This window comes from Malaclemys terrapin, chromosome 10, assembly GCF_027887155.1.
Source record: "Malaclemys terrapin pileata isolate rMalTer1 chromosome 10, rMalTer1.hap1, whole genome shotgun sequence".
Taxonomy (NCBI): domain Eukaryota; kingdom Metazoa; phylum Chordata; order Testudines; family Emydidae; genus Malaclemys; species Malaclemys terrapin.
Genome location: NC_071514.1, coordinates 35,746,095 through 35,772,342, shown reverse-complemented (window position 1 = coordinate 35,772,342; position 26,248 = coordinate 35,746,095). Strand labels below are relative to the sequence as shown.

General features: G+C 44.7%; 1 protein-coding gene across 4 annotated transcripts in view; it reads right to left on the bottom strand.

The window, feature by feature from the left end:
- TMEM266 (transmembrane protein 266) overlaps positions 1-26,248 on the bottom strand; it is a 120,019-nt gene that overhangs the window by 85,264 nt on the left and 8,507 nt on the right. The window contains exon 2 of one of the 4 annotated variants that reach the window (XM_054041513.1): positions 11,458-11,517. The exons of 2 other annotated variants lie outside the window; for them this stretch is intronic. The gene's annotated coding sequence lies outside the window, so the exon portion shown is untranslated. Of the gene's footprint in view, positions 1-771; positions 793-11,457; positions 11,518-26,248 lie in introns of those variants that run through there. One more of the 4 variants, XM_054041514.1, reaches the window with a different exon arrangement.

Here is a 26,248-nt window from a genome sequence, read left to right as displayed (position 1 = left end):
GCTATGTGTGCACTGTAGAACTAAGAAGAGGGAGGGAAAGAGGGAGGGAGTGAGAGAGAAGAAAGGAATAGGGAGGGAAGGTGCAGTTTAAACATTCTGGACCAAAGTCTGTGCTAACTTGTACTCTGTGCAGCTGAACTGAGGTCACTGTATATCAAGAGCACACAGTCCAGTTTTTTTATATATATATTTATTAACATTCCTTTGAAAGTACATATAACACAGTTCTAGATTCTTGTACAAAAGAATACACACAAGAAATGGAAATCTATAACAGATCTATTTACCTGACCAAAGCAACAAAATTCAATCTCCACCACCCCATCCCCATATCCCTCCACACACCACCTTTGCAAAATCTGTGGGGGAAAATGGAGAACCCTGGCAGCATGCTCTGAAAGCAAATAAATTCAGCAAGAATGCCAGGGTTGCTTTACACGGTTTCCCCATTTTTCAACTTCTCTGTGACTTTGAAGCATTTACACTAATAGAACATACACTGGAAAGGTTTTTTTACTAGAAACATTAGGTTCTAATCTCAATCTGTGAATGAAAATTATACTTATTCTAAAGTTAAATGGGAAGCGATAGGAACATCAAAATTCTTGCTATCCCTGTTAGTCAATCATAAGTAAGTCATGGAGCTATCTAGAAGCCTAGAGGAAAAGGGAAATGGATGGAGTCATCATAGGAGAGTAGGAGTGGCTAATCATCTAATAGTACCGCTCTGGGATCTTTTAAAAAAGAAAGAAATAGAGTGGCTCCATGTACCTCTGGGTATGAACCACAGATGTGTCAAAAAAACTTCATGATCAACAGCATGGAAGGTAGATGAGAGCTTAAAAAAAAGGAAAAAGATAGGATCAGCATGGTCGTGACCTTCATTCACTGTCAGGAAAAGATATCAACCAGCACTATTAGTGCAATTTATGTACCTTACTGAAACCTGAAACGCTACTGCATGGAGTCAAGAAATCCTGAGAATTCTGGAGGCTGTCTGATTTACCCTGTTATAATCTTCTTAATCAGCCCAAATAAAGGTTCAAAACAGATCCATAGCTGGAAACATTTTCCACATCAAGTGATGCCTCAAGAATGTTTCTTAGAGGCTGCTCTTCTGAAGGGGGGCACTAAGAATCTCCACTGACAGAGAACACAACATTTCCTTGCTGGCATTCCTCAGTCAGGAAAAACTTGGGTCTAGTTTATAAACTACAGCCTGCAGCTCTGTCACCACTTTAGTGAGCAACAATGACCTCAATTCAAGTGGAGTAGACATAGAATTTATTCCCTCAAGACACGGCTTTGCCACAACAGAGGCTCAGTAACAGATCCAAATGATTTCCTTCAGCAACATAAAATCCTCACAACTGGAAAAGATTCCACTTTATAACTGTGTGACAATAACTAGGATTTGGCAGGGCCACTGCCCCAAACAGTTCTGCAGTTTAGGACTTTGCAGATGCTGTGGTGGCGGAAAGAGTTTTCACCAACTCCTGTACAGATATCGCTTAAAATTTAAAATGAATAGCTCCTCTTACAATTGGTTAGGCTTGACACATGACTCTCACCATCATGGCTCTAGTAAATACATTTCTCAGTCTAAATTAATGCTTTTTGAAAGTTTGAAGGAAACCATGCAGTTGGTTTTCAGTGAAGAAAATGCTTTCTATACTTATTACATTTTTTAAAAAAGGGGTGTATTCATAGAAGTCAATTTCTAGAACCCCAAACATGGCATGTAGGTAGTCCAACAAGATGAACACTTGATTTGATAAACCAAAACAAAACTGCTGTTTAGAAAAAATGTATGAACATTAAAATATCACATATCGGGCATCAACAGTAAATGAATTTTGTTATCACTTGGGAAACATGCTGGCGTTCATCAAATGTTTACACTGCAGATTCCTAATCCTTCTGACAGCTCTAATGTAAGGAATTCCAGAGGAGTTTGCAGGGGAACAAGACAGATTTCAGAAGGTTTCATATTAAAAAGAAAGGGAAAGCAAGGGTGGATTTTTGCAATCGTGAAGATTTTACTGGTCAACAAGTGTATATACAGTACTATATTACAAAGAAAAAAATATATTAAAAGAAAGATGTTTAGGTTGGAAAATCAAGCACTCAAACATTAGGAAATGCCAGATTTGCAGTTGCTCATACAGCCTTAATTCTACCCCTTTGTGGATCATCCTGTGCCCTGAATGAACCAGAATGCTGTGGAAAAATAGTATGTGATCATGTAATTAGAGACTATCTCATAATCCAGATACACAGGTTATTTGTATGTAATTTCCCAGTTTTTTAAAATGTAAAAATAAATTCTATTATGTACAACTGTAACAATCCCTCCATTATGTATCATTATGAAGGTTTGGACACAAAACTTTCAGCACTGCAGCACAGCTTGAAGTACAGGACCTAACATTAGCTAATAGCAGGAGAAGGTTATCATCTGCAGTAGGAAAATAGGATTCTGGTTCCATGTGCAGGGTTCAGAGGGAGCCCAGTCCAGCCCTTTCTCTTTCCCACTCCTTGGGAGCTGGAGTGCTTCTATCCCATGTTGTGTTTCCAGAGGGGAGGAATGGGCTGGGGCTATGTACACTTAGTCCAGGACACTTATGGAGGGAGCCCAGTCTGGGTCTTTTCCCACAAACCCAGGAATTGGGGGAGCACCTGCTCAATTTGGTGCCCCCTCAGAGAGGGAGGGATGGGGATGTGATTCTGGGGCAACGTGCCAGGTATAACGTTGTGGTGAGGGTTGGAGGGAGCTCGATATGGCTCGCCACTCCCCACTGCTGCTCCAGCAGCAACCCAGGATTCTCAATGCAGTGTGTGCCACTGCACCTTCTGGGACCTTCATGGCACCATAAGCCCAGAATCTTTCAAATGTTTGTGTTCAGTTATTATTTTGTCATGCTTCCAAAATTTTCCTGAAAAAACACAAACCAGAGCAGGGAAAATCATGATTTTTAACAATCTGTAACTTAGCTACAGCTGAGCAAAAGGCACTTCTCTAGCCTGAGGGTTTTCTCTCTACTGAATTTTAAAGGCCTGCTGCAAATAGTAGAGGTGTCAGAAAAAGAACGGAAACTGTTAGGCAACCTAAATATCAAGGTCACTACTAGCTCTCTCAGTAGTAAGCTTATTAATCAGAGCAAGCATTGGGATCTGTTGGAGCTGTTACTCAGGGATAGCATCCTCTTATTGTCACATCATCCCTCAAATTTCCAAACTGTCACCTGAGGTGTAGTTTATTTTGCTTCAGTAAATAATAGTAAATTTGCAATGGCATACTTAAAAAGTTGGTTTTACTCATCTTTCTAAAGGTTAGCAGGTTTGGGCTGGTTTTAATGGCAGCAGGGTGACCATCTGAGACTACCTAGTGTTCTGTGGTTGCTGTCCTGCCTAATGAACATACTGATCAGTGTTAGGTGCTGTGCTGCCAACTCACACAATTTTATCATGAGTCTTCCGATATCTGATGCATTACTTAAAGCCCCAACTCCTCAACTTACATTTAAAACAAGTTTCAAGCCCTTGTGGCTGCAGAGAAAAAGCTTGAATATATGAACTGAGTGCATCCTGAAGGCTCCAAAACTAGAAGGCAAATACAAATAATCCAAAATTTATTTATTTCTTTTTAAAAATCTCATGATTTTTGGGGCCAAGATCATGATTTCTGAATGGCTGGGGTTGGCAATACTGTAGATGAGACACTTGGGTAAAATGCATTGCTGGTGTAAAGGCTGCAGTGCCAACTCAACCTCACTGGAGTTGCATTTGCTTGGGCCAACAGAGAATTCAGTCTCTGATTTTATTTCTAGTCCTTAGCTCATTCGCTGGTGATCCAAGGAATTCAAATTACTCAAAAAAGTCACCAGCCTGCAATCATGTCTTGTGATCTTCTCAGCTCTCAAGTTGATCAAGGTAAGCCTAGTCAGTGTTTGGAGGGGGTACTAAGGTAAAGACGATTCCAGAGACAAGCCATGTCTTGTTATGCTAGACTGCTCCTATTTTTTCCCACACAGAAGTTTTACCTACAGATCTGGGTTGCACTTCTCTGCTTAACTTTTTAAGTATTTTCAGACTTATTTTTTAGAAACAGTTAACTGTACATATGAGGTGAAAATCCTGGTCTCATTGAAGGCCACAGCAAAGATCTCATTGATTTCAATGGAGCCAGGATTTCATTCATGTTTTCTAAGGCCTGGTCTACACTAGGAGGTTATGTCGAATTTAGCAGCGTTAAATCGAATTAACCCTGCACCCGTCCACACAACGAAGCTATTTAGTTCGACATAGAGGTCTCTTAAATTCGATTTCTGTACTCCTCCCCAACAAGGGGAGTAGCGCTAAATTCGACATGGCCATGTCAAATTAGGGTAGGTGTGGATGGAAATCGATGCTAATAGCTCCGGGAACTATCCCACAGTGCACCACTCTGTTGATGCTCTGGACAGCAGTCCGAGCTCGGATGCTCTGACCAGCCACACAGGAAAAGCCCCGGGAAAATTTGAATTCCTTTTCCTGTCTGGGCAGTTTGAATCTCATTTCCTGTTTGGACATCGTGGCGAGCTCAGCAGCACTGGCAACGATGCAGAGTTCTCCAGCAGAGGTGACCATGCAATTTCAGAATAGAAAGAGGGCCCCAGCATGGACTGATTGGGAAGTCCTGGATCTGATCGCTGTGTTGGGCGATGAGTCCGTGCTTTCAGAGCTGCGATCGAAAAGACAGACTGCAAAGATCTACGAGAAGATATCAAAAGGCATGATAGAGAGAGGGTACAGCCGGGATGCAACGCAGTGCCGCGTGAAAATCAAGGAGCTGAGATAAGCATACCAGAAGACCAAAGAGTCAAACGGACGCTCTGGATCCCAGCCCCAGACATGCCGTTTCTACGAGGCACTTTATTCCATTCTAGATGCGGCCTCCACCACTACCCCACCACTGATCGTGGACTCTGAGGATGGGATATTGTCGACGCCCGCTTCCTCGGAGATGTTAGCGGACGGGGAAGATGAGGAAGGTGAGAAGGAGGACGAGGCAGTCGACAGCGCTTACAACGCTGATTTCCCAGACAGCCAGGATCTCTTCATCACCCTCACAGAGATCCCCTACCAACTATCCCCAGGCGTTAACCCAGACCCTGAATCAGGGGAAGGATCAGTCGGTAAGTGTTTTAAATATGTAAACATTTATTTTGAACAGAACAGGAATATTAACAATGGGTTTTTCATGATTTGTTTGCCCTAGGCGCTTAACGTTTTAGTCCTTGGCAGTGCAACTACTGCAAAAGAATCTAACAATGTCCGGTTTATCATGATTAGTTTGCCCTAGGCGCTCTACTTTTTAGTCCTTTCCAGTGCAGCTACTGGAAAAGAAGGTCTATATATCCAGGGATAGAGCTGAAATCCTCATGGGACATCTCCACAAAGCTCCCCTGGAGGTAACTGGAAAGCCTTTGCATGAGGTTCCTGGGGAGAGCGGCCTTACTGTGTCCTCCGTGGTAGAAAACTTTTCCTCGCCAGGCTATCATCAAGTACTCTGGGATCATTGCCTTGCAGAGCATGGTGGCATACGGCCCTGGTTTTTGCTGGCTTTCACGCAGCATGCGTTCTTTCTCGGTCTCAGAAATTCTCAGCAGAGTGATGTCGCTCATCGTGACCTGCTTAGAATTAGGGGAATGTTACTATTGCGACTGCTTGCCTGTTCCTTTACAGAACTGTCACCGGCGGTTTACAGCCACGCGGTGGAGGTGGGAGAGGGGCAGCATACAGGGATCTTTCCCGGGGACAGCCGCGAGGGGGTGGGACAGGGGCAGAGTTCATGCTTGCCGGATTGCTGGCAGCAGGAACTGGCCAATGATAGGAGCATTGCTTTGAACGTGAAAGGAGAGCACTGCTATAATTTAAGTTTTAAGCAGCCAAAAGTCTACGGCTTACCATGTCAGCCTGCTACCCGAATTCCGCTGTCCTGCCCCGCTTGTCTGATCTCCACTGCAAGACCCCAGGCACTGAATGCGAAGGCCGAAAATTCGACCTTGTCCTGCGTACGCATGTGATAGGTGCTGTGCATGGTCTTGTTCACAGAGAAAGACTATGTTCATTGTTCACAAAAAATTATCTTTGTGAGGAATTCACTCCCTTTTTCCCATCCCACAGCTGCGAATGTCTCCCGACCTACCCTGGCATCCCCCTCGCAGAGGCTGGTGCAGATTAGGCGGAGAAAGAAAAGTACACGGGACGACATGTTCTCAGAACTTATGGGCTGCTCCCGAGCCGATGCGGCCCAGCAGACCCAGTGGAGGGAGAACATATCACAATACCAGCGAGCACACAGTGAACAGGAAGAGAGGTGGCGGCAGGAAGACCAGCAGGCGACTCAAACGCTGCTTGGACCGGAGGCAGGAGGACAGAGCCCCGCTGCAGTCGATCTCTAACCGCCCTCCCCCGCCACAAACTCCCATACCTCCCTCACCCAAAGTCCCAAGAAGGAGGGGCGGCAGGGGGTGTGAAAACTGTCACTCCACCCCTGCAGACTGCTCAAGTACCAGAAGGCTCTCATTCCCAAAAATTTGATAAGTCCTTTCCTTCCCGCCTCACCCAAGCCCCCGTCCCAGTTTCATACCCTAACTGTGTAGTTGCTAATAAAAGATACGTTTCTGTTAATTACTGTTTCCATCATGTTCTTTTAGGGGAGAGTGTGTTTGAAGGGGGGAAGGAGGTTGGTAATTGGAGAGGACAGTCACCTTTACCAGGGTACAGACACGGGGGCAGGTTCAGCAGAAGGTTACACACACATTGCAGTCACTAGGTACCCTGGTCAGTCTGGGAGCTGGTTTTCATGTTCTGTGTGGTGGGGGCCATGTGACTTTGTGGCGGGGGAGGGCGGATAGAGATCTTATGCAGCGGTCCTTCTCCTGGATCACAGAGCCACGCAGCAGGGGATCTGTAACCGTCCTCCCCCGCCACAAAGTCAAATAGCCCCCACACACAGAGTCCCGAAAAGGAGGGGTGGCAGGCTCCGTTGAAACAACCAGTCCACCACTGCAGCCCACTCTAGGAGCAGGAGCCTGTCATTCCTCAAGTTTAGAAGCGTCCTTTCCATCACTACGCCCGCTCCCCACTACAGTCTGCGTCCCAGTTTCAACACTTTACCGCGAAATCCGTAATAAAGAAAATGGTGTTCATTAACAAAGTTCCATTTATTTTATTTTTAAATGTGTGTTGGAAGGGGGGGAACGGGGTGAACGGGGTATGTAGCTGGAGAGGATAGTCAACAGTAAGTGGGTAAAGAAATGGGGGCAGGTTCAGCTTCACTTTAAACAAATTAATAGTCACAGGTTACCCTGCTCACTGAGGAACCTAGCTTTCAAAGCCTCCCGGATGCACAGCGCATCCCGCTGGGCTCTTCTAATCGCACGGCTGTCTGGCTGGGCGTAATCAGCGGCCAGGCTATTCGCCTCAACTTCCCACCCCGCCATAAAGGTCTCCCCCTTGCTCTCACAGAGATTGTGGAGCACACAGCAAGCTGCAATAACAATGGGGATATTGGTTTCGCTGAGATCAGAGCGAGTCAGTAGGCTTCTCCATCTCCCCTTGAGATGTCCAAAAGCACACTCCACCACCATTCTGCACTTGCTCAGACGGTAGTTGAAGAGTTCTTTTTCAGTGTCCAGGGCGCCTGTATAGGGCTTCATGAGCCAGGGCATTAGCGGGTAGGCTGGGTCCCCGAGGATCACTATAGGCATCTCCACATCCCCTACAGTTATTTTCTGGTCCGGGAAGTAAATACCTTCCTGCAGCCGTCTAAACAGACCAGAGTTCCTGAAAACACGAGCGTCATGAACCTTGCTCGGCCATCCTACGTTGATGTTTGTAAAACGTCCCCTATGGTCCACCAGTGCTTGCAGCACCATTGAAAAGTAGCCCTTTCGGTTAATGTACTGGCTGGCCTGATGGTCCGGTCCCAGGATAGGGATGTGAGTTCCATCTATAGCCCCACCGCAGTTTGGGAATCCCATCGTGGCGAAGCCATCTATGATGACCTGGACGTTTCCAAGGGTCACTACCTTTGACAGCAGTAGCTCAACGATTGCGTTGGCTACTTGCATCACAGCAACCCCCATGGTTGATTTGCCGACGCCAAAGTGATTCGTGACTGACCGGTAGCTGTCTGGCATTGCAAGCTTCCAGAGGGCTATGGCCACTCGCTTCTGGACAGTCAGGGCTGCTCGCATCCAGGTGTCCTACCGCTTTAGGGCAGGGGACAGCAACTCACGAAGTTCCAGGAAAGTTCCCTTCCGCATACAAAAGTTTCGCAGCCACTGTGATTCATCCCAGACCTGCAGCAATATGCGGTCCCACCAGTCCGTGCTTGTTTCCTGGGCCCAGAATCGCCGTTCCACAGCATCAACATGTCCCATTGCCACCATGATGTTCACGGCGCAGGGTCTCGTGCTTTGTGAGAGGTCTGTGCCACTCTCAGACTTCATGTCCTCACCGTGCTGCCATAGCCTCCTCGCCTGATTTCTCAGCATCTGCCTCTGGAAAAGGTGGCTGATAAGGTCCGAGGTGTTGACAACGGCCATAACTGCAGTGGTGGTCGCAGCGGGCTCCATGCTCGCAGTGTTGTGGCGTCCGCGCTGTCACTCACCAGAAAAGTGTGCGAACTGATTGCCCGCCGGCGCTTTCAGGGAGGGAGGGCGGGAGTGACGGTTGGATGACGACAGTTACCAAAACCACCCTCGACACATTTTTTTCCCCAGCAGGCATTGGGGGCTCGACCCAGAATTCCAATGGGCAGCGGGGACTGCGTGAACTGCGGGATAGCTGTCCACAGAGCACCGCTTCCAATGTCGACGCTTGCCCCGTTAGTGTGGACTCATAAAGTCGAATTACTGTCCTTAGTGTGGATACACACGTTCAACTTTGTAATATCGATTCCACATATTCGATTTAAGTACAATTGAACTACTCTCGTAGTGTAGACATACCCTTAGGTTAATGCAATGTTAAGGTTGCCTTATGTGTTCTTTTTATTCCAAGGGACTCTGCAGTCCTGTTGGAGCATTGTGGACTCCCACTTCCACCAATTAAAATCCCTCACTCCTGTAAACCCAAGTCATATGCACCATCCTCCTGGACCAGAACTCCTTTGGAGACCATCAGTATTGCTTGTTAATTTTCCAGAGGAGTAAATCTCAAACACTGAGCAATACTCTGTTCCCACATGGAAGGTTCAGAGCATTACCATTAGGATACAAAATAAATGCATAAAACCTCAAAATAAACACACACTACTTTGCACTTATATAGTTCCCTGCATCTGAATACATTTTAACAAATCCCACCCATAAGAGGCACTTAAATACAATATTCATATTACAGATAGGAAACTGAGACAGTGGCTGACTTTTGCTCAGTGTCATACACTGAGGATGGAGTACAGCTATGAATATACCCAAATATCCGCATACCAAGTCCACTCTTCTAAATGTTGGACTACACTCTCTGCTCCCATGCAGAGCTGTATTGTTAAACATATTTGGAAATTTATAAAAAACAAAAGTTAAAAAATTGCATTGGGAGACTGAATACTGAAGTGTGTTCCAACACTGTGTGCAGCACACTTTTTGAATTATGACGAGGCTTTCAAATTCTTCTCTTTATAAAGGTACAGGGAAGTCAAATTCAATATCTAGAAGTGAAGATTTTACATTAAAAAACACTACACTGCAACAGAAACTTGCTGCTATTGAAAAATAGCTAGGTTCCATCATCTTTCATAAATGCTATGGGCATCTTTCTAGCAAGAATACATTTAATTTGTAGTTTTACTTTATATCTTAATGGCAACTGCATAATGGCACATGGTCAGCCTATTAATATGAAATACACTGTCCTTCTCCCAAATCCAAAATAACTCCCTGTAGTTTAGTTTTTAGTGACAAATAGCCTAGTGGTTTAGATTGTAAATTCACAAACAACTACTGCATTTCATCGTGGTGCACATATTACATATTGTTAATCAAAATCTTGTATCCTGCCTCAGAAGGTGAAGCAGCCCAAACTATCTATATGGTCTAAAATGCAATACTATACATGGCAGTAAAATTCCTTCCTGACTCTTGGAGATCACTTTACATCTCTACCCCAACTGAGTTCTGAAAGATTACATCAGGAAGGAAATGCACATACAAAGCACATCTTTTAGGTCTAGTTTCCTTCCCGGCTCACTTGTAGTGAGTTGGGTGTCAATACCTAATGCTTGTACTTAGGAATGAGCCAAAGGGGTCTTTTTGGGGGGAGGAATGGAGAAGGGAACTAGTTTTGAGACCCAGCTCTTGCCCCCTTCCTTCTCCCACAGCAGCTCCACAGGGTAGCTATATAATTTTAGGGTACTACAAGAGAGAGGAGGAGCAGCAAGACACACAAACTGGCTAAATAAAAAACCACTTGTGGTGGGAAGGGGCAGCAGGGAACGCATTTGCATGAGCTCACCACCCCACATAATGGCTCAGAACCTTGCTCCAGGGACCAGGAAGAAGAACCGCCACCCACTTCACCAACCTTAGCATCTGAAGAAGTGGGCTGTAGTCCACGAAAGCTTATGCTCTAATAAATCTGTTAGTCTCTAAGGTGCCACAAGTACTCCTGTTCTTTTTGCGGATACAGACTAACACGGCTGCTACTCTGAAACAGTAGTAAGGTTATGGTGGACCGGTGCAAAGCTGAGCTATGCAGATGTAAAGGGCTAATATCCAGAGTTACCTTTAGTCTAAGCACAAGTATGGTCTGAGATATGGCTCTGTGAAGAATATTTCCTCTTACAATATGTCTGCTGCACAAAATTTTAATTTGTCTTCCATTTCTCTCTTATATCGGACAATTAAAGTAGATATTTTGGAGTTTAATTAGGTAATTACACTTTTTAAAAAATCACTTTAGTTGCTAATCATTAAGTGTCTGTATCTGAACTGTATTTTGGAGACAAGGGGTTCTAATTTGTCTGTGCAATGGAACTGAAATATTAAAACAATTATCGATTTTCTATGTAACTGGAACTTAAGCGGTACATTTCACTAATTGAGGTGTAATGGGGTTTTCAGAACTTATTTGACTGGAGTTAACTGATTCATTAGTTATTTTAAGTAGAATATAAAGGAGGATTACTAAAGCACCAGAAAGGAATAGTTTAAGAAAGCACAGAAAATAAAGGGTACTTTTTTTCTTTTCTTTTTCCTGCAAGGTGGAGTAAAGCTTTTCAAAATGTATTATTTATATCTTGAGAGAGACAAGGTAAGAGAGGTAATATCTTTTTTTGGAGCAATAAAAGATATTTCCTCCCCTACCTTGTCACTCTCAGATCCTGGGACCAACAAGGATACACCAACAGTGCAAATAACTATGGATAATTAATTTCTTCATATTTATGTTTAAAATACCTACCCATAGTTTTAGAAATTTTGTACAAAACTCCATACACACGAGGAGGACATAAATCCTTAACTGAAAGAATAAAAAAAAAGTTCAATCCACCAACTTCATCCCATCAGATCACCTACGTAACTAAAACAATCATCCAACCATTAGATCCTTCAAACCCCCTTCCCCTCCAAACACCATAAAAATATATAGGCAAATTCAGAGCATGACGGACAAGGGGAAGGATGTTCCAGAAAATAATAATAATATCACCATGTATTTCTTAAATAGTGCTTTTCATCAGTAGATCTCAGAATTTCATCACACTCTTTATTGTTTTTATCTTCACAACACTCCTGTGAGGAATTATTATCCCCATTTTACAGATGGGGAACTAAGCACAGACAGACTAAGTGACTTACCCAAGGGCATATGGGAAGTTTGTGGCAGAGAAAAGAATTGAACCCAGGTCTCCTAAGTCCTAGGTTAGTGCCCCAACCACTGGATCATCCTTCCTTTCAATAACCTACAATCAGCTGCCTTTCTTTTAAACAAGGGAATTAGCTTGGGCTCTTCTACTGGTTGCAGTTGTGGTAGTGTCACATACAAGGAAATCTGATGTAAACAGATTCTATATAGGATGTTGTAGGATTGAAATATGACCATTTATATCATTAATATTCCCACTATTTGACAATTGCAACAAAACTTGTACAAGTATGTCATGTAAGTTGTCAATGGAAAAATTAGGATTCACTGAAGATGATTATCCTGTTTAAATGCACGTATCATTTTTGTATCTGAAGTTATAAATATTGGCTATAGATTTGTATTCCTGGGGTAACTCCAACCAGGTAAAATCTACATTGAAGCCAGACAGCTTTGTGTTGATGGCCCACCCAAGGCAATTAACTCTCACAATGGACCATAGAAGAAACTCATTCTGCCCAGATGGCTCTTCCTGAAGTCGCGCTTAGCTTCCAAATGGCCAAAGGCTGCCCCTGTGAGTCAGCAAGCCATGTAGAGGCGTGTGACATGCTCATCTGACCTTGGACTCCTTCTTGTGCCAGTAGTAATTTTCCACAAACTGTAATGTGTGAGCTTTATTTTGGAACAGTAACATTCCAAGCACATGGCAGGGGGTATAAAAGACCCTTGAATCATCTCCATATTTCCTCTTTCCAGGTCTGATTCTCTGGACTGTGGACTTCCAACTAAAAGGAGCATATTTGAACTATGGGCTGAGGACCTTCCAATCTTTTGGAAGTTGCCAGAGACTTTACAAGCCAGCAGTCTATAATGTCACTGCTACAAACCTGGTATAAAAACATTGCCATTCTTGTATGTAATGATCTATTAACCATTTGTAATTCTCTTCTTCTTTTCTCTTATAATAAACCTTTAGATTTTAGTTACTAAAGGATTGGCAGCAGCATGATTATTGGGTAAGATCTGAGTTATATATTGACATGGCTATGCGGCTGATCTCTTGAGATCAGAAGATCCCTTTGTTTGATTAAACTGATTTTCAATAATCTCTCATCATAAAATCTAGTGTCTGCGTGATGATGGCCTGTAAACTGCACCCATCCACTAATTCAGTGGTTCTCAATTTTTTTTTCCGCAGACCACTTGAAAATTGCTGAGGGTCTTGGTGGACTACTTAATGATCTTTCCAAATGTTGTTTGTACCGTTAGCTAACTATTGTAAAGCGCTTTGGATAAAAGCGTTATATAAAAAAAACCAATAACAATTAACATTTTTTTGTTCTACAAATAAAAGCACACAACTCATATTTTAATATCAGTAGTCTTACCTTTCTAATATGATGGATGTGCCCTCTCTCCCCCACCGCGGCAGCCCCCGAGCTGGGGCTGGGAAGGGGGGAGTGTCTCTCCCTCGCCACAGCAGCCACAGAGCTGAGGCTGGGAAGGACAGCAGTCTCTCCCCAGCAGCTGCAGACCTGGAGCTGGGGAAAGTTGCCTCTTTCTCTGGCCGCTGCAGCCCTTCACATCGCAAATTCCCCACACCCCCTCTTCTCATCCCACTGCCCTCTCCCACCTACCCCCTATTCTCCCCAAGGCCACCACTTCACCTTACATGTGTGTCTTCTCCAGGGTCCAGGCAACTGATTAGTGGAGCCACGCCTGCGCGGCTCCACTAATTACGTGGGTGGCCCTTCATTCTCTTGTATGTGGCCGCCCAGGCATGCACCTTAGAGAAAACTATCCACAGACCACCTGAATGGAGCTCGCAGATCACTGGTGGTCTACGGACCAGGGTTTGAGAACCTCTGCTCTAATTACAATTTAGAAACAAAACCCAAAGCCACAAGTCAGTACCAGAGTTGGGATTAGAACTATTGTGTTCCTGGCTCACTGCCCATGGTTCAATCTGCTACACCAGTGGTTTTCAACCTGTGGTCCACGGACCCCTAGGGGTTTGCAGACTATATCTAAAGGTTCTGTGAAAGATTCTTGTTACCACAGAACAGTGGTTTTCAACTGGGGCTATGCCTAAGATTTCCAAAGTGGTCCACAACTCCATTTGAAATTTTTTTGGAGTCCGCAAATGAAAAAAGATTGAAAACCACTGTGCTATACCATGCTGCTTCCTAAGAAAAAGCGAAACCTGCAGCCTCAGTATATTCCTTACTGGGAGTATATATGAAATCTGTTCACCAAAATGACTAAGTAATTTTGTTTTAAAGGCTTGTTTTAATTAGAAAGATAAGGAACAGCAAAATCAATAAAATGTCTCAAGTAAAACAAGGATACATGCAAGGAATTAAAGTTATATTGGCCTGAGATCGGAGACTTGCTACAGTAGGTCCTGGCATAGTCCCAACTATGTACTGTTAGATCAAGGTTTACCGACAGTTTTAAGGTCTGATATCTTGTGATCATTCATATCTATTCTTTACAGTTCATGAGATACTAGTCCTTAAAAAAAAAAAATCACACAATTCCAATTATTTGCACCAGCCCTCACACTCAACAAACATGCATACTTAATTCAGACATGATTTTAGCATCTGACAGCTCAGGAACTGTTGAAATTCATGTTTTATACCCTTTGAAAAATTTGGGATTCCAGACTTTCATTTGTTTCCAGTAATAGCTGTCAGAGAACTCAGCTGCTAGAACCATGACAGGATTAAATAGAGGAAAGCACAAGAGGAACAAGCAAAATTATATGATTTTTAAGATCCCAATAGCTAATCTGTCTGGGCTAGAAAAATTGGGGCACACTTTTATTATTTATACAGCTCACAAAAATGTGTTAGGTACTTTACAGAGCAATTTCTTTTAAATGACATAGGCCCTGCTCCAAAGAGCTCACAATCTAATTTTAGACAAAGGTTTCAGCAATATGATGACATAGTTACTCAAGTTTGGAATAGCTATACGTCTTGATAGTTCCATTAAATTATTATATATTTATAAGAGACCGCACCTTGTGTGAATGACACTGAAGATATGGTGAATGTGCTATATGTGATTACGATGTATGTCACACTGGAAGCATGTCACTCAGGCTGTTCTCACTCACATAAGCTGTTTCCTGACTCATCTTGGAGCAAGTTACTACAAGTACTTCCCTTCATTCTGCAGAAAGGAGGCTACCGTATGGGCCATACAAATGTGAGAAGCTACACAGATCTGTTTTTCCTGTCTGTTTTAACTTGATTGTTGCTTTGCTAAAGGAAAAGAAATGGACCAAAACACAATCAATCATATTGACTGTCAAAGCCTTTCCCTCTTAGGGTAAGAAAATGTGGCATTCTAAAATATATTCCTGACAAGGAGACAAACTTTCCTCTCTCTCACACCAGGAGACAGTGGAATTATTGAACTTACACCAGAGTATGTAAGGGCAGAATTTGGCCACAAGGCTAAAGCTTTAAGCCACTGTTGTGCCCTTTCCAGAGCACTATCATCACTAGATGGCGTGTAAGACTTTTAAAGTAAAAACATAGTTGAACAAGTCAAATTACCTGTTTATTTAACTTTGGAGCTCAAGAGCTAACTTTTTCGAGATACTGAAAAATAGTGACTAAGACTACAGATTCTGCATTCTTCAGCACATGGTAGGATTTACTCAAGTATCCAAAGATACACTCAGTGCTGACATCCCAGAGAACTAACCAATGAAAGTTCAAGAGGTGGATTTTGTCATCCAGAAGTTCTCAAACTGGGGTCCATGGACTGCTGATAGGCCTCTGAGAGCTGGTTGGTCACAAAATGCTGGCTTCTCTGATTCCCCCCCCAGCGACTAACTAAACTGATTAACACTCACACACACACACACTTGTAATATTACTTCTCCACATAAGCATTTGCTGTAGTTACCACAAAGATGTTATACAATGGTAGAGAAGTGGTCCACAAGACAATGTTTTTAAAATAAGAACTTACATTGTAAATGAGTTTGAGTACCCCTGCCAGGGCTGACTTTGATGGATGTTTTGCAGGCTTGAATACTGCAGGATCAAAGCTCAGATCTGCTAGTTATGGGCTTTATCAAATACTTCTATGTGAAAATTCCATATATACTGCACACAATCATTTAAAATAAAACAAATATCCCTTTTCCCATACTAGCTGTAATAGTGTAGCTATCTCAGACGTGTACATTTTCTAATGTTAGCGTTGAGATTTACACTAAGTAATCCAAATGGAACATAAGAATGACCATACTCGCTCAGACAATTGGTCCATCTAGCCCAGTATCCTGCCTTCTGTCAGTGGCCACTAGTACCAGATGCTTCTAAGGGACTGAACACAACAGGGCAATTAACATGTGATCTACCCCTGTCATCCAGTCCCAGCTTCTAGCATTCAAATAAAGTAAAAGGTTTGTGAAGAAAATGTGTGCTATAAGTTTCTAGACAACCAGTTTGCACAGTATCACTATCTATTGCTAGGTTTTTAGTTATTAGGCGTTTATTTCTAAAGGGCCTCTGAGCATCAACCAAAATACAACTGAAAACAATAATTATCAAAAAGGCAACATGGGCCAGTGCATAATCCTAGAACTGGTTTAAGTATATATACACACACACACACATACACACCAAAAACAAAAAACACAGAGACGAAATCTAAAAAGAGGGATAAAAATATCATCAGTCTCCCTGAATATGCCACAGATCAACTCTTCCAGCCCCTCCTTTTATTTTGAGATTATATTATGGGATGATTGGCAGTTCAAAACCCACCAATCTAAATGCCATGACAGGAGACCAGGGCAGCAGGTGGCTTCATATCATATATTTGATTAGCCCTTGCCATACATTTCCTCCCTTGTTTATGTCACAAGCATCTCTGTGAGCAGATGGGTGGTTCCTTCAGTAATGAATGGGAGAGATCTAGCAAGGGTATGATGAAACAGTAATTTAAAATTAAGCCATCAGTCAAGTCTTGTTGCTCAAGATAGAGGGGAAGAAAAAATAGTGTATAAGGGTCATGTACTGAACCTGATCATCAGCATGAATCAGCTTATTTTTTGTGCTGACTAATCCCTTTCCCCTTCCTCTATTCAAGGCAAAGCAAGGTTATCAAGCCCAACTCCCACAGAGTCAATCCAAGCCCTCTAAATATACAATACTTACCAGAAATAAAGCCCATCTGTCTTGACATTCCCATTGCTTGGAATGCACAAAGTGTCTGGAGGAGAGCAACTTTATTTCTGCCAAGGTCAGCAGAGGTGATCAGGCTTCTGTTGGTGATTTCTGCACACGGCAGTGAAAACCTGGAGTTTGGACTCTCAGAGTTTTCCCTTGGGAGATCATTCTGACACCTGGGTCTACTCTATTTTTTCCTACCCTCTGCTAGAGGAAGCAAAGAGGAGTTTTTGGACCTTGGTCTTCTGCACCTCATTTCTCTCTGCTAAAGGCAAAGGGCTGTCTGATTAGACCAGTACATGATTTTCTTTCCATTCTTTCCTCAATTCCAGAAAAGACAGATGAAATACCCTCATATTTACCACATTAGTATGGATTTTTTTTTTACTTTTCTTTTGGACCAACTGTATTGTTCTGTTTTTTCTTGTTTCTTCCCTATAGCCTAGGAGAGTCACGTCCATAATTAGGGTGACCAGGAACTGGAGTACATCCTTCAGAAAGATATTCTTCCTGCACCAACAGACCACCACTGGGACAAGTCCAGTATTCTCCTGGCAGTAATATTTTTTAATCCAGCTCACAGTATTTTGTCTGTGGACTCTCAATTTTTTGAGTGAGCATGAATGTGCTCTGGTCCACAGGACTAGGTCTAGTCAGGATGCTCAACGGCCTCATGCTCTGACATACTAGAATGGTCTCTTTCAGATGGAATTCTGTTGTCAGGTACCTTTATTGGCACCTTTCCACATATACCCACTCATATCTGTTATTGCTCCAAAATGGGAGCTTTTGGAGAGCACTGAGGGAGTAGTTTCCTTAATTCACCATCAGCTCCACTAGCTGAACAACAACAAGGAGTCCGGTGGCACCTTAAAGACTAACAGATTTATTTGGGCATAAGCTTTTGTGGGTAAAAAACCTCACTTCTTCAGATGCAGAAGTGAGGTTTTTTACCCATGAAAGCTTATGCCCAAATAAATCTGTTAGTCTTTAAGGTGCCACCGGATTCCTTCTTGTTTTTGTGGATACAGACTAACACGGCTACCCCCTGATACTAGCTGAAAAGGTTTCTGAGATCCTGGATACTGCTCAATTTGTTCTCTTGGCTGATCTACTTTTTGGCAGCTATTTATGGTAGATTCCTTTATGTATGATAAATGCTACAATCATCACTTCTCCTAGGGGAAGAGTAAAAGTGCTGATCCCAGCCCAAACGGGTATATAGTTTGTACTGAAAATGTAACTCATCTACTGCAAGGCAGAGAGTTCTTTGGTGGTCTGAGAAACCAGGGATATGGAAAAACACGTTATTAATTATTATTATGATTAATTGGTACCACTGTAGTTAGTCACAGGCCAATTTAATGTGCAAGGCCAGCATTTTTTTGCATTTTTCAAATAGTCTCAGTTCCACCACTCTATTGTTTCTTTTTTAAAGCGTAAGTGCTCGGAAAGAGAAAATTAGCTGCCTGACTTTTAGGCAGAGTGAAATGTGGAGAAGAGAGATGGCATTAAAAAAAAGAAAAGGAAAAAAAAAAAAAAAGATTTCCTGCAACCTGCAAATTCTCTGTGGCAGTTGGTGACTCTGCCAGACTGACAAGTCCAAAGCAGGAACCCATTTATCTGGAATAGCTACAAGCCAAACCCAGAACTGCCATATTTTGTCAGACTTGCAAAAACTATCAGCCACTAATGAGACTCTGTAAAAAGCAACAGAGGGTCCTGTGGCACCTTTAAGACTAACAGAAGTATTGGGAGCATAAGCTTTCATGGGTAAGAACCTCACTTCTTCAGATGCAAGTAATGGAAATCTCCAGAGGCAGGTATAAATCAGTATGGAGATAACGAGGTTAGTTCAATCAGGGAGGGTGAGGTGCTCTGCTAGCTGTTGAGGTGTGAACACCAAGGGAGGAGAAACTGCTTCTGTAGTTGGAAAGCCATTCACAGTCTTTGTTTAATCCTGATCTGATGGTGTCAAATTTGCAAATGAACTGGAGCTCAGCAGTTTCTCTTTGGAGTCTGGTCCTGAAGTTTTTTTGCTGTAAGATGGCTACCTTTACATCTGCTATTGTGTGGCCAGGGAGGCTGAAGTGTTCTCCTACAGGTTTTTATATATTGCCATTCCTGATATCTGACTTGTGTCCATTTATCCTCTTGCGTAGTGACTGTCCAGTTTGGCCAATGTACATAGCAGAGGGGCATTGCTGGCATATGATGGCATATATAACATTGGTGGACGTGCAGGTGAATGAGCCGGTGATGTTGAAGCTGATCAGGTTAGGTCCTGTGATGGTGTTGCTGGTGTAGATATGTGGGCAGAGTTGGCATTGAGGTGTGTTGCATGGGTTGGTTCCTGAGACTCTACTACAGTTAATAATTTACCATTCAATAGCAGCTTCCATCTTAGGATCTCAAAGCACTTTACAAATAAATGAAGTAAGCCTCACAACCCTGTGTGAGACAGATGCTATCTCCCTTGTACAGATGGGGAAACTGAGCTACAGGGAGGTCGAATGAAATGCCTACAGTCACTCAGGAAGTATGTGGCTAGGCCATAAATATAATTTAGGCTTTGTCTACAATGCACTTTCATTGTTAAAACTTTTCTCGCTCAAAGATATGAAAAAAACACACCCCTAAATGACAAAAGTTTTAACCACAAAAAGCGCTGGTGTTGACAGTGCTTCGTCAGCAGGAGATATTCTCCCGTCGATGAAGCTACCGCCCCTCATTGGGGATGGTTTTATTTTGTCACCAGGAGAGCTCTCTATCTGCAACAAAAAGCAGGTACACTGTGCACCTTACAATGGCGCAGCTGCAGCGGTACAGTCGCGCCGTTATAAGGTGAGCAGTGTAGACACAGCCTTAGACTTCCTGACTCCCACTCCTGTGCCTTAATCATAAACTTATTCTACCTTTAGTTTGGAAAATGGAATAGTGTAAATATCCCCAAACATTACCATTTTTCTTCATTTCTCTTTAATTTGTGTTTAAACCGAGCTTATATGGTATTATGTTCTGCTGCATACACTGGCAAAATGAAATTCAATGAAACTGAAATACCTTGTAAACTTTTTGAAGTGCTAGTACCATACAGCAAGTGGAAGTGTGACACAGCACATAATATGCACTGTCTTTGCTGCTGTAAAAATTTCACTGAACACAGCTCCCTTCATTTCTTATATCAATCAGGTAACAAGAGATTCAAACATTTCACACTTATTTTCATTAGAGCCTGTTGCTGTTACTTGCTTGATAGAGACCAATCATTCAATGAATGATCAAGCTGTTGCATGAGTTCTGAATGACTACACCATGTCATTTGATAATGTGGTATCTTCTGACCCAGACAGAGCTGCCTACAGTATATAATTAAAGGTTTCAGATACACTACATTTGCTCCTGCCAAATGCTGTTCACACAATATGCTTTGTGCATGCAATGAAAGCAATAGCAAAACATTCTATTTCAGCCTGTGAACCGCTTTGATAAACTGTTTTAATGAAACCACTGTTTAGCACCAAGATCAGATGTCCAGAGTCCTTCTAGAGGATCAAAATATCACTAAACCAGCTGTTTCTCTACAGTACCTAATTCTTAATTAGCAAGAGATGTATTTTTGTTCCTGGCCCTTTGTTTCTTTATTATTAATAATCATTTAAATTATTGTATTTCCCCAATCAGGATCGGGGCCTCACTGCATTAGACGCTGCACAATCAGAAGAGACAGATCCTGCCCCAGACAGCTTACAATCTAAAAGATGAATATACTTCAATGTGAATTTTAGAGCTTGTGAGAGGCACAGAGCTTGTGAAAAGATGGAAGGTGCTGAGAGTGAAATCTTCTATTTATCTACAAAACAGTCAATAGCGCAAGTGCAAGCTTCCAGGCCAGTGTGGGTCAGTGCTTCAACCCTGATCTGGAGGTTCCAACTTTAAATGCAAGATGAAAGCTCATTCTGCATATGGCCCATTAAATCCTCACTCTCTCCACCGAGGCTGTCAACAAGTATGCAATTGTTGTATGCAGTGTTCTTGTAGCCGTGTCCATCCCAGGATATTAGAGAGAGAAGGTGGGTGAAGTAATATCTTTCATCAGACCAACTTCTGTTGATGAAAACTTATTTCTCTCAATAAACAGAAGTTGGTCCAATAAAAAATATTACCTCACCCACCTTGCCTCTCTAATAAGCATGCCAATTGAGGTGGTGTTTTTTGGAGCAGGATGTGGATACCTGCTCAATTGAAAATGAACTGATGCCAACACCCTAATTCATTTAAGCCGTCAAAGAGCCATCAGATACGAACTAATTCATTCACTATCAACCATTGCCTTTTATTTCTAAATTTGTCAATTGAACAATACTTGATTCTTCTTCCTCTGTCTAGTTAACTTTATTCAATGCTTTCAAAATTAAGTGGAAAAAAAAGTGTATTGTTTTGTGTTTTAAAGTGAATCATTCCCCTGCAATCTTACAGGAAACCTAAATAATGTTGTGCTAGTGGCATGAGAATCAAAAAGTGGCAACTTTCGTGTAGGAGCTGGAAGGAGGACATGCCGCTGCTTCCGGGAGCTGCTTGAGGTAAGCGTCGCCTGGAGCCTGCACCTCTGACCCCCTCCTGTGCCCCAACCCCCTGCCCCAACCCTGATCCCCCTCCTGCCCTCCGAACCCCTTGATCCCAGCCTGGAGCACCCTCCTGCACCCCCAACCCCTCATCCCCAGCCCCACCCCAGAGCCCGTACTCCCAGCCGGAACACACCCCCCCCCCAACACCCCAACCTGGAGCCCCCTCCCACACCCTGAACTCCTCATTTCTGGCCCCACTCCACAGCCCGCACCCCCAGCCAGAACCCTCACCCACTCCCTAGCCCTAACCCCCAATTTCGTAAGCATTCATGGCCCGCCATACAATTTCCATACCCAGATGCAGCCCTCAGGCCAAAAAGTTTGCCCACCCCTGGTGTATGACCTACCACTCTAATAGGAGATCAGGGCCCCACTATCGATGGCACTGAACACACATATGACAACAAGATAGTCCCCGTTCCAAAGGCCAAGGCAGTTTCAGGTAATATACATGCTTCTTATTCCCCCTACCAACTTTCTTGTTTTACAATCACATTTTCGTATTTTAATTTTTTTTCTCTCCCATTCTGCTGTGTGAAAGATCCAAACTAAGGACAGGGGGAAATAGGCAGTACACATAGGGCTAGCTGTCTAGGGTTACCATACGTCCGGATTTTCCCGGACATGTCCGGCTTTTGGGGGCTCAAATCCCCGTCCGGGGGGAAATCCCCCAAAAGCCGGGCATGTCCGGGAAAATCGGGAGGGAGGGCTGGGCCGGGGTCGCGGGGCCGGGCGCGCGGTGCCGGGCCGGGAGCCGGGCCGGGGCCGCGGGGTCGGGCCGCTGAGGGGGTGCGCGGGGCCAGGGGGTCGGGCCGGGAGCCGGGCCGCCGGGGGGGTGCGCTGGGCCGCGGGGCCGGGATCCGGGGGGTGCGCTGGGCCGCCGGGGCCGGGAGCCGGGGGGTGCGCTGGGCCGCCGGGGCCGGGAGCCGGGGGGTGCGCTGGGCCGCCGGGGCCGGGAGCCGGGGGGTGCGCTGGGCCGCCGGGGCCGGGAGCCGGGGGGTGCGCTGGGCCGCCAGGGGCCGGCTGGCAGTGCTGGGCGGGCCGGGGGTGGTCGGCCGGGGGCCGGGGCCGGCACCCCAGGGCCGCAGCCGACCCAGGCTGGAGCCGCCGGGGGGCCAGCCTGGGCCGCACCTCCTCCCCCCACACCGCCCCTTACCTGCCCAGGCTTCCCGCGAATTAAATGTTCGCGGGAAGCAGGGGAGGGGGCGGAGACTTTGGGGAGGGGGCGGAGTTGGGGCGGGGCTGGGGGCGGGGCCAGGGCCCCGTGGAGTGTCCTCCTTTTGGAGGCACAAAATATGGTAACCCTATAGCTGTCAAACACATAAAGTAAAAAAGTAGATACAATTTCTTTGAACTTTTAGCTGTATTAAGCTTAAGGGTTACTTGTAGATTAGAAGAATCCATGCAAAATTGTGATTTTTTTTAAAAATATACTTATTGGTATCTCTCTGAACCAACAAAATACATAATAGAAAGTTAGACTGTAAACATTATTTCAGTTTTTAATAACTTGAAGCCTGATTTATGGCAAGGAAGTCTACACAGACAGACACTTACACTCATATGTTGTCCCACAGGAGGCAAGGGTACTTGGTTTTGTAGGACCTGGTCATTAACATTTAGTAACAAATATGATGATTTTAATGTCTCTTTAAAATAAATAAATAATATATATCGCAGCTCTAGACTAAAACCCTACATATAAAAAAGAAGCATTTTAAAAAGCTGTTTGTTTAAAATTACCAGATAAAACAATAAAAACAGAAAGTATTTAGGATGCTTGGTTTTGCACTTAAGCAAAAATACCAGAAGTGGGTTTGTGATATGGAGCAAAAATATAAAGACTGACTTACTAATTAGATGTACAGTACTATCTGCATATCTAAGGTAAGATACCTATCACCATACACATTGTTCCAACAAAAAATATTTTAGATTTTAAACAGGGCAGAGATTACCTCTTATCTATGTTTGTACAGCACGCAGCACAATGGGGCCCCCAATCCTTATTGCCTTTGAGCATTACCATAATACAGATGTTACTAATATAGGAGTTTGAGGATGCACAAATAGGGATCTGTTTTGTTAACTCTTTGTGAACAACTCCCATTCACGGGAAAGAATAAACACTGAAAGAGCAACTGAACTCAATGCAAGTTTTTCCTGAATAAGAAATGTATAATGGCGGTCCTCATGCAGGAACCATGATAAGTGCATATATAGCAACCAGGTGGACATTGCAATGCCATATGCTCCCCTCCACTGCAAGGCAGGGAAGTGAGCAAAGATAAATTAAACTGGGTGGAAAAGAAAAAAAAGTGGGGGATGGCAGAGCAGGGAGGAGCACAGCGCAGGGTGCCAGTGATAAGCTCCCAAAATCCTAAGAATCGGTTCCCTACCGGGTCCTCGGCAGCACTTCGGCGGCAGGGGGGTCTTCACTTGCTCCAGGTTTTCGGCGGCAGGTCCTTCACCCGGAGCGAGTGAAGGACCTGCCACCGAAGTGCCGCTGAAGACCCGGAAGGGAACCACGCGATGAGTACAAGCCCCACGTGCCTGTCTCTTCCCCGCCACCCACCCATCTAACCCCAACCCACGTCCTGCCCCCGACTGCCCCCCTCAGAACCCGCAACCCATCAACCCCCTCCTTGTCCCCATGACCACCCCCTCCCAACCCCCCCCACCCTAACTGCCCCCCAGGACCCTACCCCCTACCCAACTCCCTGTCCCCTGACTGCCCAAACCCCATCCACCACCACCCCAAAAGACCCCCGGGACTCCATCGCCCACCCAACCCCCCCGTTTCCCATCCCCTGACCGCCCCCCCCCACAGAAAAAGGGGGGAGGGATAGCTCAGTGGTTTGAGCATTGGCCTACTATACCCAGGGTTGTGAGTTCAATCCTTGAGGGGGCCACTTAGGGATCTGGGGCAAAATCAGTACTTGGTCCTGCTAGTGAAGGCAGGGGGCTGGACTCGATGACCTTTCAAGGTCCCTTCCAGTTCTAGTCCCTCCAACCGCTCCCTACCCCTTATCCAACCCCTCCTCCCAGCCCTGGCCCGGTCCCCTTACCATGCTGCTGTGTAAGGATGCAGCCCCATCCCTTTACCCAGAGGTGAAAGTAAGCTGGTGCTCCATACCAGGGTGGCCCGGCTTCCCCAGGGGCCAATTTAAAGGGCCTGGGGCTCCCAGCAGGGGCTGGAGTCCCAGGTCCTTTAAATTGCCACCAGAGGCCCACTGCTGGAGCCCTGGGGTAGCGGCAGCAGGGCTCTGGGGGCTATTTAAAAAGTCCAGGGCTCCCACTGCTTCTACTGCCCCGGCCCTTTAAATAGCCGCCGGAGCCCCGCCGCCTCTCCAGGGCTCCGGCAGCTATTTAAAGGACAGGTGCGGTAGAAGGGGTGGAGCCCCGGGCCCTTTAAATAGCCTTCGGAGCCCTGGAGTAGCAGGGGACTCCAGGGGCTATTTAAAGGGCTGGGGCTCCAGCTGCCTCTGCCGCCCCGGTCCTTTAAATAGCTGCCGGAGCCCCGCCACTTCCCCAGGGTTCTGGCGGCTTTGCAAGAGGGGGAGAAGCGGGGGAGGGCCCGGGGGAGACTCCCCAGCTGGGAGCTCAGGCGGGCCAGACAGGACGGTCCTGCGGGCCAGATGTAGCCCGCGGACCGGAGTTTGCCCACCTGCCCGCCCCTTTAGGAACCGATTCTACACTGGCTTCTAAATTTAGCAACCAGTTCTTGCGAACTGGTGCGAATCGGCTCCAGCTCACCATTGGATGGTGTCTCTGCAGCATGTTGCCCCCCATACCAGGAGCCTATATAAACTCTTCTGCCCTTGCTCACTGTAACTTGGGACACAGAGCTCAGGGTAGGGAGGGCAATGCCAAGGTGGCACTAGAGAGCCACTTCTCTCTTCAGCATAATCCTTGCTTGGCAGGTGGATGTCTTGCAAAATTAAATTAATGTTACACCTAGCATGATTAACTTCCTGAAAGACCCTTTTGAGAAAGGGTGGATATCACAAAAGCATGGGTTAAAGAACCAATAGCATTATGGCTCTTGAGGTGGGAGGGAAGTGTATGGAGGAAGACAGCCCTACAGAGGGACAGCTATGAGCCCTCCTGAGGCTTTGGTACTTCTTTTTCCCATGGATCATTGAGCCCTTAGAGGTCTAGAGGTCACATCTATTCCGCAGTCTCCTCTGAGTCTCTTCTTGCCAAGGGGAACTTGTGTCAGATACTCTTAAATGAACCTTGGAGCTTCCTAAGCTTTGTTGTCCCAATTGGAAGATACGATATGGTCACATATTATAATGACTCCAAGGAGTATTTGCCTTTCTGAGATTTTTTGTTATAACTAACACAAGTTAAACATTTCTATTTATGTAGTTTACTATCAGTTTCCCTGATCAAAAATCCTACTTATTTAAAAATAATCAGTGAACAATCAAATTACTTAGAATGGGAGTGGGCAGAAAGGATAGAGAGAAAAAACTGATGAATAATAGTTACAAGTGCATATTTTAAAGGTTCTTTTATTTATGGATCAACTGTGTAAGTGAACATGAGTACCTT